This window comes from Puma concolor, chromosome E4, assembly GCF_028749965.1.
Source record: "Puma concolor isolate L17-30 chromosome E4, mPumCon1.1.hap2, whole genome shotgun sequence".
In the NCBI taxonomy this organism is placed as follows: Eukaryota; Metazoa; Chordata; class Mammalia; order Carnivora; family Felidae; genus Puma; species Puma concolor.
The window spans coordinates 5939331-5949543 of record NC_141683.1 but is presented as its reverse complement, the minus strand read 5'-3'; the positions used below and the strand labels follow the sequence as shown (position 1 = coordinate 5949543).

Here is a 10213-nt window from a genome sequence, read left to right as displayed (position 1 = left end):
CCGGCGCCGCTGGGGAAGCCCTCTGTGGACCACGTCCGTGGGTGCATGGGTGGTTCAGTGGTAGAATTCTCGCCTGCCACGCGGGAGGCCCGGGTTCGATTCCCGGCCCATGCAACGCGCCATCCCCTTTTGGCCCCGCAGCGCCAACTGCGCGCTACGCTTCCTCTCTCCCACCTTCAGAGCACCTGGCCAAAGCCACCTCTGCTCCTCTCTGGGGGCCCGCCCACGCCCCATCCCGTCCCCGCCCCTGCCGCACAACCCCTTCCTCCTCCCTGGCTCGCTCGCCCTGGGGACAGAACTCCGCCCGCCCGGGAGCCAAGGGCCCATCCGCGCCCGCCCACACACCTGCCTTGCCCTTCTTCTCTTTAACGACGCTCGCCTCGCTCCAGTCTCCCGATTCACTGCAAGGAACGCATCCACGCACCAACTCGCGCTGCCACCCGCACGCTCCTCCCCTTCCCTCGCACCGCCGCCCCTCCCACCAGCCCCCCCTCCCCGACACACACACACACACACACACACACACGCACGCTCTGGCTCACTCTACCCACACTCCAGAAATCCTCCCCTTTTGCACAACCGGCAGAAACCAAGCTGCCACGCCTAGGTGCGCTATACAGCCCATCGTCCGCGAGGGTCGCTCACAGACTCCAGGTGGCACCGGCACCCGCACCCGCAAGACCCCAGCGTGCCTAACGTCATGGTCGCGCAGGCCCTTGATTCTCTGCGACCCGCTTCGCCGCCGCGCTACCGTGCCAACGCGGCTTCCTCTTCCACCGCTAGAGCCACCCACGGCACCAAAGTCCACCACCGTCCTCCATCCCTCTCCCACCCCGACCTCCACCCCTCCACCCCTCCACACACACCCACACGCACACACACACGCAAAAGCAAGGACTCCGAGGAAACTTCCCGTGGGCACGGGAAGCACCCGGAGACCCACGGCCGCCGCGGCTCCTCCGCACCGCTGCAGGGGGCTTGTGCGGTTGAAGCGAGTGTGCCCCGGCAGGTGTGCGCGGCGCACCGGCTGACCGCTTGGCCTCGAGAGGGGACACCTCTGATCACAGAACAAATCCCCGGCGGACAGGGGTGTCCAAGTTGGGGCGGGAAGGAGACTGAGGTGTGCGATGGACCTTGGGAGGCATCCGCAGAAGAGGACGGATACAGACAGGGGTGGACAGAGGGACGGACGGCGCCTATCATGGCGAGGCACAGGGCGAGGCGGGATGGGAAACTGTGAAAAGTGCAACTGGGAAAAGTGTGCGTGAGTGGGAGGGGTGGTGGAGGACGCCGCTCATCGGGGGTGTGGGGTGGGGCGCGGAGGTGGCGAAAGGGACCACTGGGTAACACGCCGGCCCCTTTGCCCAAGGATGGAAGGGACCGACGTGTCCTGCAATTGGAATGACGAGTTGGCGACAAGTGCGCCCAGTCCCCCGGGGTGCCTCGACCGCCACCCACCTGCCTGGCTGCTGGGTTGTCTTCCCCCGTGGCTCCCACGGCACCTCACCCCTGTCTCACCTCCAGTGCCCCGGGGGGGGGGGGGTGGTCCGGGCCGTGCCCGGATGCCTCTTCCCTCCTCCACCTCCCGGGCACAGCGGTCGGACTCTGCGCTCGCATCGGCGCCCAAGACCGGCGTGCCCCTGGGGTCCGCTCTCCGTCGCCGGGGAGAGACGCAGCCAGCCAGGTCGTGGCGCTCCCGCCCCGCGTGGGGCAGGGAAGCCGCCCGAGAGGTTCCAGGCCCGAGGGGGGCTGCTCGGCCAGGTGACGGGACTCAGGGCTGCGCGTGGCTCACCTGACCCACGCGCCCGGCACCGCCACCGCGGGCACCTCAGGAGGGAGGACAGGATGGCTCGTCAGCGTGGCCAGCTAGGAGCGCCACCGGAGGGGGCGGTGGGGGTCCGAGCACACTCGGGGGGCAGGGGCGCCTGCGCACACTGGTGGTCCCGGCGGGGGACAGAGGCCGCCCCGGCCACTCGCGTCTCGGGCTGTGGAAGCCAAGGTGCCAGGCGAGCGCGTGCACGGGGCGGGGGACGTGGGGGGGGGGGGGAAGTGCGAAGGGGAGAGGCGATGCCGAGGGCCTCCGGTGGGCCAGCCAGGCCAAAAGGCTCGGACGGGCCGAGGTGGCAGGGCGAGACTTGGGGCTGCCCGTCGGGGCGTGGCAGGTGGCCTTGTGTGCACCCGTCCATCGTGGCGGCGGGGCCCGCGACAAGCTAGCCAGCTCTGGCCGGGCGTGCTGGCGTGGGCTAAAAGGGGGTGGTGCGGGTGCACTGGGGACGGGACGGTGGGGGGCTCGGCTCGGCCGGCCGGGAGGGGAGGCCCCGGAGGGCCAGAGGAAGAAGAAAGGCTTCCCTGACCGGGAATCGAACCCGGGCCGCGGCGGTGAGAGCGCCGAATCCTAACCACTAGACCACCAGGGAGCGACAGGCTGCGCGCCTGGCCTGCACCCCCTGGACCCAGCGCCTCCATTCCACCCACGCGGCTGCGCTTGGGCCCCGAGGCCCCTGCCTCTGCACGTCCAGCCGCCCGCGGGCCCCACGCAGTCCACCCGGCCCGCTGGCAGCACCCGCAAAACGCTGCGCGCCCGCCGCCCTCGCACCCGCACGCCGCCTGGGGCCACGTGCCCAGCGCCCAGCGCCCAGCGGGCCGGCTCGCCGTCCCCCACTGCCAGCGCCCGGCGGGTCTGGCCAGGAGGGCCCCGGAGCGGCGCAAAAGGTCGGGCGGCTGCGTTGGCCGGGAATCGAACCCGGGTCAACTGCTTGGAAGGCAGCTATGCTCACCACTATACCACCAACGCTGTACGGCCCGGGCCGGCCGGACGCGGCCGGCCCAGGGTGCGCTCCGGCGCCTTCTCGCCTTGGCGCTCGCTCGCCGCTGCTGCTGCCGCCGCCGCCCGGCGCAGCCCTGCCCCGACGTCCCGCCCGGCCGCAGCTCTGCCCGGCCACCACGGGCTCCGGCCACCACGGGCTCCGGCCGCCCGGCGCCCCAGCCTCGCCCCTCCGACTCAGCTGCGCCGGCCGGTCGCCGGGTACGCCCGCCCGCCCTGCGCCCCGCGCCCCGCGCCCCGCGCCCGGCGCCCACCGCCGCCCGCCTCTGGAGGGCGCTCTGGCCGCCTGGCCGCTCTCGGGCCCTCGGAGGCCGGCTGGGGAGCCCCGCCACGTCCCCGGCCCGGCGTCTTCCGCGTCCTCCGCGGCCCGCAGCTAGCGGCCCGGCCCGGCCCGGCCCGGCCCGGCGCGGGAAGGAGCAGAGGGGGCGGGCGCAGGCCACACCACCTCCCGCATCCAGACGGGACCGGACCCATCTGCCTCCCACCCGAGCGACACCCACGGCGCCTGCGCGGCTGGGCGGCTGGGCGGCACGTCGCCGAGGAGCTCGCCGTGGCTGCCGCGGGGACCACACGAGGCCCCGGCTGCGCGGTGGCGACCCAGCGTCCGGCCTCGAGCCACGCAAAGGGCTGGGGCCGGTGGACGGTGGGCAGGCCGGGCACGCGCCGCCGGCCGGACGACGGACGGCCGAGAAGAAGCGCCCCTGCCCCTCGGGAGCAAGAGGCGGGACCCAGAGCTGCGCAGGCCACCAAAAAGGGCGTCTTGCCTCCCCGTCGGGGAATCGAACCCCGGTCTCCCGCGTGACAGGCGGGGATACTCACCACTATACTAACGAGGACGGCGGCGGCCGGCCACCCGGGCGCCCGACCCCTCTCCGGCTGCCTCCCCACGCCTGCCCCTGCCTGCCCTCGCTCGACGCCCTGCCCTGCACAGGCGCCCGGCACGGCACGGGCCACGCCCCACCCGACCCCAGCCCCGCTTCGGTCCCCTCTCCCGCACGGCAGCCCCCAGCCCCGACTCGGAGTCCGCCCGGACCCGGGGCCCACACACGGACCCGGACGGCGCTCAGTACTCCCAACGAGCGCTGCCTCTCTCTCGTCTGCCAGGCGGGCATCGCGCCGGGAGAAAAGGCCCCAGACGGCAAGCGGGGCTGCGAGGGCGAGGGCGAGGAAGGCGGGGTGGGGAGCAGGGCAAGGGGCGCCGACGCTGGACGGGGCCTGCAGGGAGCTGGGGGTGGGGGTGCGACAGCGACGGGAGCCGCGCTGGCGGCGGCGGCGGCGGCGGCGGCGGCGGCGGCGGCGGCGAGGCGGCTGGCCGTGCTCCTCCGGGGCAGCCGCGCGTGTCTCGCCCCTTGCGCACCCACACAGCCGCCAGCCGGGCGCCATGACGGCCAAGGACGCCAGCGTTAGCGCCGCGTCCCAGCCAGGCCAGCGGCGACGCGCCCACACCCGCCGTCAGGATGGCCGAGCGGTCTAAGGCGCTGCGTTCAGGTCGCAGTCTCCCCTGGAGGCGTGGGTTCGAATCCCACTCCTGACACGCCCACCTTTTGGCCCGCCCCACACAGCAGCCACGCCACCCGGGACTGGACCACACCCTCTCGCGGCCGCGGCCCGCCTCGCACCCGAGCACACGCTGCCCGGGACCGAGCTCCAGCCCCTCCACCCTCGCCGCCTCGGGCTCTGAGCGCGCGCGCGCGCGCGCGCACACACACACGCACTGCCCGGCGACTCGAGCGCCTTTCCCACACCCGCAGGCTTCGCTGACTTCGCACCCGCTGCTTTCTGGAGGCTCTTTGGTCCTCCTTCTCGTCTATTCCCGCCCCTGCCCTCCTCACCCCGGCACTCGCGAACCAGCCCAGGCTGCAAAGCTCCCCGCGCTTCCCGCTCCCACTTGGGGCCGCTGGACAGCGCCTGGCTCTTCCAGCCAGCCGTCCGCTTCCGCCGCCACCGGCAACACGCACCCACCCCACCGTCACCCCGTGCTTTCCCCCCGGCCCTAGTCCATTCTCTCCACACCCTCCCGAGGCGGCCCACACGATTCTCCACCTAGGGGCCTTCCCCTGGCCACACCTACCTGCCTGCCTGTCTGCCTCCCGGGAGCCATACAGCCCAGCCGTCTGCTGGCCAGCCGGCGGCGCGGACCCCTCCCTTCTGGGGGCCTGGCTCACGAGTCCAAGCCGGGAAGGTGGCTGCAGGGAGCAGTGAGCGGAAGCCCTAGACCCCCAGGCCATCCAGCCGGGCGCCACAGCGCATCTCCTGGCTCGGGGAGGCCGCCGGCCGGCCACTCCGCCCCAGCGTTCCTCCCGGATCCAAGACCGCCCTCCTGCCTCCCAACCTGTCAAGGCACCGAGCCGGACCCCTAGGGAGAGGCGCCTGCCAGCGCGCTCAGGCCTTTGCTCTCTTGGCCCGAGACGCACTCAGAGGCGCAGGCGGCGCTACCTGGCCTCTAACTCCGACAGACGCCGGCGCCAGCGCAAACACACACCCACCCACACACACACACACACACACACACACACACACACACACAAAGACACACAGCCCACCCGCCCCGCCCCCCGCCCCCGCCCCCAGCCCCCGGCCCCATGGCTCCACACACGAGAGGTCCGTTCCCCACCCCGTCCTCCAGGACACACACTGCACGCGCGAGAAAACCATCCGCCAAACGGACTCTGGCTCGGGGCTGGGAGTAGCTGAAGGCAAGGTCCCTCGCCTGCCTGCACCTGCCACAGATGGCTCCGGCTGTTTGGGGTTCGGGCGCTGGCCGGGCTGGGTCCGGCTCCTGGCTGCCTCTGCGGACACGGGCAGGCTGTGGAGGCGGCCCTGGACGAGGGACAAAGCACGGGATGAGCCCAGTCCGCCTCCGTGCCTTCCTCTGCCCGGACGTCCGCGCCGCGCCGCGCCCCAGGGGCTGGCTCTCCGCGTGCCTGGAGCCTGTCTTGCAGACCGCCCGCCTCCTGCTCCCACGGAGCAGACGCTCACGCTCACGCTCACGCTCACGCTCACTACTGGCGGGGACCGGCAACGGAGGCGGCCGGCGCCGCTGGGGAAGCCCTCTGTGGACCACGTCCGTGGGTGCATGGGTGGTTCAGTGGTAGAATTCTCGCCTGCCACGCGGGAGGCCCGGGTTCGATTCCCGGCCCATGCAACGCGCCATCCCCTTTTGGCCCCGCAGCGCCAACTGCGCGCTACGCTTCCTCTCTCCCACCTTCAGAGCACCTGGCCAAAGCCACCTCTGCTCCTCTCTGGGGGCCCGCCCACGCCCCATCCCGTCCCCGCCCCTGCCGCACAACCCCTTCCTCCTCCCTGGCTCGCTCGCCCTGGGGACAGAACTCCGCCCGCCCGGGAGCCAAGGGCCCATCCGCGCCCGCCCACACACCTGCCTTGCCCTTCTTCTCTTTAACGACGCTCGCCTCGCTCCAGTCTCCCGATTCACTGCAAGGAACGCATCCACGCACCAACTCGCGCTGCCACCCGCACGCTCCTCCCCTTCCCTCGCACCGCCGCCCCTCCCACCAGCCCCCCCTCCCCGACACACACACACACACACACACACACGCACGCTCTGGCTCACTCTACCCACACTCCAGAAATCCTCCCCTTTTGCACAACCGGCAGAAACCAAGCTGCCACGCCTAGGTGCGCTATACAGCCCATCGTCCGCGAGGGTCGCTCACAGACTCCAGGTGGCACCGGCACCCGCACCCGCAAGACCCCAGCGTGCCTAACGTCATGGTCGCGCAGGCCCTTGATTCTCTGCGACCCGCTTCGCCGCCGCGCTACCGTGCCAACGCGGCTTCCTCTTCCACCGCTAGAGCCACCCACGGCACCAAAGTCCACCACCGTCCTCCATCCCTCTCCCACCCCGACCTCCACCCCTCCACCCCTCCACACACACCCACACGCACACACACACGCAAAAGCAAGGACTCCGAGGAAACTTCCCGTGGGCACGGGAAGCACCCGGAGACCCACGGCCGCCGCGGCTCCTCCGCACCGCTGCAGGGGGCTTGTGCGGTTGAAGCGAGTGTGCCCCGGCAGGTGTGCGCGGCGCACCGGCTGACCGCTTGGCCTCGAGAGGGGACACCTCTGATCACAGAACAAATCCCCGGCGGACAGGGGTGTCCAAGTTGGGGCGGAAAGGAGACTGAGGTGTGCGATGGACCTTGGGAGGCATCCGCAGAAGAGGACGGATACAGACAGGGGTGGACAGAGGGATGGACGGCGCCTATCATGGCGAGGCACAGGGCGAGGCGGGATGGGAAACTGTGAAAAGTGCAACTGGGAAAAGTGTGCGTGAGTGGGAGGGGTGGTGGAGGACGCCGCTCATCGGGGGTGTGGGGTGGGGCGCGGAGGTGGCGAAAGGGACCACTGGGTAACACGCCGGCCCCTTTGCCCAAGGATGGAAGGGACCGACGTGTCCTGCAATTGGAATGACGAGTTGGCGACAAGTGCGCCCAGTCCCCCGGGGTGCCTCGACCGCCACCCACCTGCCTGGCTGCTGGGTTGTCTTCCCCCGTGGCTCCCACGGCACCTCACCCCTGTCTCACCTCCAGTGCCCCGGGGGGGGGGGGGTGGTCCGGGCCGTGCCCGGATGCCTCTTCCCTCCTCCACCTCCCGGGCACAGCGGTCGGACTCTGCGCTCGCATCGGCGCCCAAGACCGGCGTGCCCCTGGGGTCCGCTCTCCGTCGCCGGGGAGAGACGCAGCCAGCCAGGTCGTGGCGCTCCCGCCCCGCGTGGGGCAGGGAAGCCGCCCGAGAGGTTCCAGGCCCGAGGGGGGCTGCTCGGCCAGGTGACGGGACTCAGGGCTGCGCGTGACTCACCTGACCCACGCGCCTGGCACCGCCACCGCGGGCACCTCAGGAGGGAGGACAGGATGGCTCGTCAGCGTGGCCAGCTAGGAGCGCCACCGGAGGGGGCGGTGGGGGTCCGAGCACACTCGGGGGGCAGGGGCGCCTGCGCACACTGGTGGTCCCGGCGGGGGACAGAGGCCGCCCCGGCCACTCGCGTCTCGGGCTGTGGAAGCCAAGGTGCCAGGCGAGCGCGTGCACGGGGCGGGGGACGTGGGGGGGGGGGGGAAGTGCGAAGGGGAGAGGCGATGCCGAGGGCCTCCGGTGGGCCAGTCAGGCCAAAAGGCTCGGACGGGCCGAGGTGGCAGGGCGAGACTTGGGGCTGCCCGTCGGGGCGTGGCAGGTGGCCTTGTGTGCACCCGTCCATCGTGGCGGCGGGGCCCGCGACAAGCTAGCCAGCTCTGGCCGGGCGTGCTGGCGTGGGCTAAAAGGGGGTGGTGCGGGTGCACCGGGGACGGGACGGTGGGGGGCTCGGCTCGGCCGGCCGGGAGGGGAGGCCCCGGAGGGCCAGAGGAAGAAGAAAGGCTTCCCTGACCGGGAATCGAACCCGGGCCGCGGCGGTGAGAGCGCCGAATCCTAACCACTAGACCACCAGGGAGCGACAGGCTGCGCGCCTGGCCTGCACCCCCTGGACCCAGCGCCTCCATTCCACCCACGCGGCTGCGCTTGGGCCCCGAGGCCCCTGCCTCTGCACGTCCAGCCGCCCGCGGGCCCCACGCAGTCCACCCGGCCCGCTGGCAGCACCCGCAAAACGCTGCGCGCCGGCCGCCCTCGCACCCGCACGCCGCCTGGGGCCACGTGCCCAGCGCCCAGCGCCCAGCGGGCCGGCTCGCCGTCCCCCACTGCCAGCGCCCGGCGGGTCTGGCCAGGAGGGCCCCGGAGCGGCGCAAAAGGTCGGGCGGCTGCGTTGGCCGGGAATCGAACCCGGGTCAACTGCTTGGAAGGCAGCTATGCTCACCACTATACCACCAACGCTGTACGGCCCGGGCCGGCCGGACGCGGCCGGCCCAGGGTGCGCTCCGGCGCCTTCTCGCCTTGGCGCTCGCTCGCCGCTGCTGCTGCCGCCGCCGCCCGGCGCAGCCCTGCCCCGACGTCCCGCCCGGCCGCAGCTCTGCCCGGCCACCACGGGCTCCGGCCACCACGGGCTCCGGCCGCCCGGCGCCCCAGCCTCGCCCCTCCGACTCAGCTGCGCCGGCCGGTCGCCGGGTACGCCCGCCCGCCCTGCGCCCCGCGCCCCGCGCCCCGCGCCCGGCGCCCACCGCCGCCCGCCTCTGGAGGGCGCTCTGGCCGCCTGGCCGCTCTCGGGCCCTCGGAGGCCGGCTGGGGAGCCCCGCCACGTCCCCGGCCCGGCGTCTTCCGCGTCCTCCGCGGCCCGCAGCTAGCGGCCCGGCCCGGCCCGGCCCGGCCCGGCGCGGGAAGGAGCAGAGGGGGCGGGCGCAGGCCACACCACCTCCCGCATCCAGACGGGACCGGACCCATCTGCCTCCCACCCGAGCGACACCCACGGCGCCTGCGCGGCTGGGCGGCTGGGCGGCACGTCGCCGAGGAGCTCGCCGTGGCTGCCGCGGGGACCACACGAGGCCCCGGCTGCGCGGTGGCGACCCAGCGTCCGGCCTCGAGCCACGCAAAGGGCTGGGGCCGGTGGACGGTGGGCAGGCCGGGCACGCGCCGCCGGCCGGACGACGGACGGTCGAGAAGAAGCGCCCCTGCCCCTCGGGAGCAAGAGGCGGGACCCAGAGCTGCGCAGGCCACCAAAAAGGGCGTCTTGCCTCCCCGTCGGGGAATCGAACCCCGGTCTCCCGCGTGACAGGCGGGGATACTCACCACTATACTAACGAGGACGGCGGCGGCCGGCCACCCGGGCGCCCGACCCCTCTCCGGCTGCCTCCCCACGCCTGCCCCTGCCTGCCCTCGCTCGACGCCCTGCCCTGCACAGGCGCCCGGCACGGCACGGGCCACGCCCCACCCGACCCCAGCCCCGCTTCGGTCCCCTCTCCCGCACGGCAGCCCCCAGCCCCGACTCGGAGTCCGCCCGGACCCGGGGCCCACACACGGACCCGGACGGCGCTCAGTACTCCCAACGAGCGCTGCCTCTCTCTCGTCTGCCAGGCGGGCATCGCGCCGGGAGAAAAGGCCCCAGACGGCAAGCGGGGCTTCGAGGGCGAGGGCGAGGAAGGCGGGGTGGGGAGCAGGGCAAGGGGCGCCGACGCTGGACGGGGCCTGCAGGGAGCTGGGGGTGGGGGTGCGACAGCGACGGGAGCCGCGCTGGCGGCGGCGGCGGCGGCGGCGGCGGCGGCGGCGAGGCGGCTGGCCGTGCTCCTCCGGGGCAGCCGCGCGTGTCTCGCCCCTTGCGCACCCACACAGCCGCCAGCCGGGCGCCATGACGGCCAAGGACGCCAGCGTTAGCGCCGCGTCCCAGCCAGGCCAGCGGCGACGCGCCCACACCCGCCGTCAGGATGGCCGAGCGGTCTAAGGCGCTGCGTTCAGGTCGCAGTCTCCCCTGGAGGCGTGGGTTCGAATCCCACTCCTGACACGCCCACC

The 10213-nt window shown here is 73.2% G+C and overlaps 8 non-coding genes across 8 annotated transcripts; 2 read left to right on the top strand and 6 right to left on the bottom strand.

Moving 5' to 3' along the window:
- Positions 1 to 2345: 2345 nt before the first annotated feature.
- Positions 2346 to 2417, bottom strand: TRNAE-CUC (transfer RNA glutamic acid (anticodon CUC)). Its single transcript has one exon. It is a non-coding gene; the product is annotated as a tRNA-Glu (tRNA).
- Positions 2418 to 2722: 305 nt separating this feature from the next.
- On the bottom strand, positions 2723 to 2794 carry TRNAG-UCC (transfer RNA glycine (anticodon UCC)). Its single transcript has one exon. It is a non-coding gene; the product is annotated as a tRNA-Gly (tRNA).
- A 794-nt stretch (positions 2795 to 3588) lies between these two features.
- TRNAD-GUC (transfer RNA aspartic acid (anticodon GUC)) lies at positions 3589 to 3660 on the bottom strand. The gene has a single exon. It is a non-coding gene; the product is annotated as a tRNA-Asp (tRNA).
- Positions 3661 to 4275: 615 nt separating this feature from the next.
- On the top strand, positions 4276 to 4358 carry TRNAL-CAG (transfer RNA leucine (anticodon CAG)). Its single transcript has one exon. It is a non-coding gene; the product is annotated as a tRNA-Leu (tRNA).
- A 3840-nt stretch (positions 4359 to 8198) lies between these two features.
- On the bottom strand, positions 8199 to 8270 carry TRNAE-CUC (transfer RNA glutamic acid (anticodon CUC)). Its single transcript has one exon. It is a non-coding gene; the product is annotated as a tRNA-Glu (tRNA).
- A 305-nt stretch (positions 8271 to 8575) lies between these two features.
- On the bottom strand, positions 8576 to 8647 carry TRNAG-UCC (transfer RNA glycine (anticodon UCC)). Its single transcript has one exon. It is a non-coding gene; the product is annotated as a tRNA-Gly (tRNA).
- Positions 8648 to 9441: 794 nt separating this feature from the next.
- Positions 9442 to 9513, bottom strand: TRNAD-GUC (transfer RNA aspartic acid (anticodon GUC)). Its single transcript has one exon. It is a non-coding gene; the product is annotated as a tRNA-Asp (tRNA).
- A 609-nt stretch (positions 9514 to 10122) lies between these two features.
- On the top strand, positions 10123 to 10205 carry TRNAL-CAG (transfer RNA leucine (anticodon CAG)). The gene has a single exon. It is a non-coding gene; the product is annotated as a tRNA-Leu (tRNA).
- The last annotated feature ends 8 nt before the right edge of the window (positions 10206 to 10213 follow it).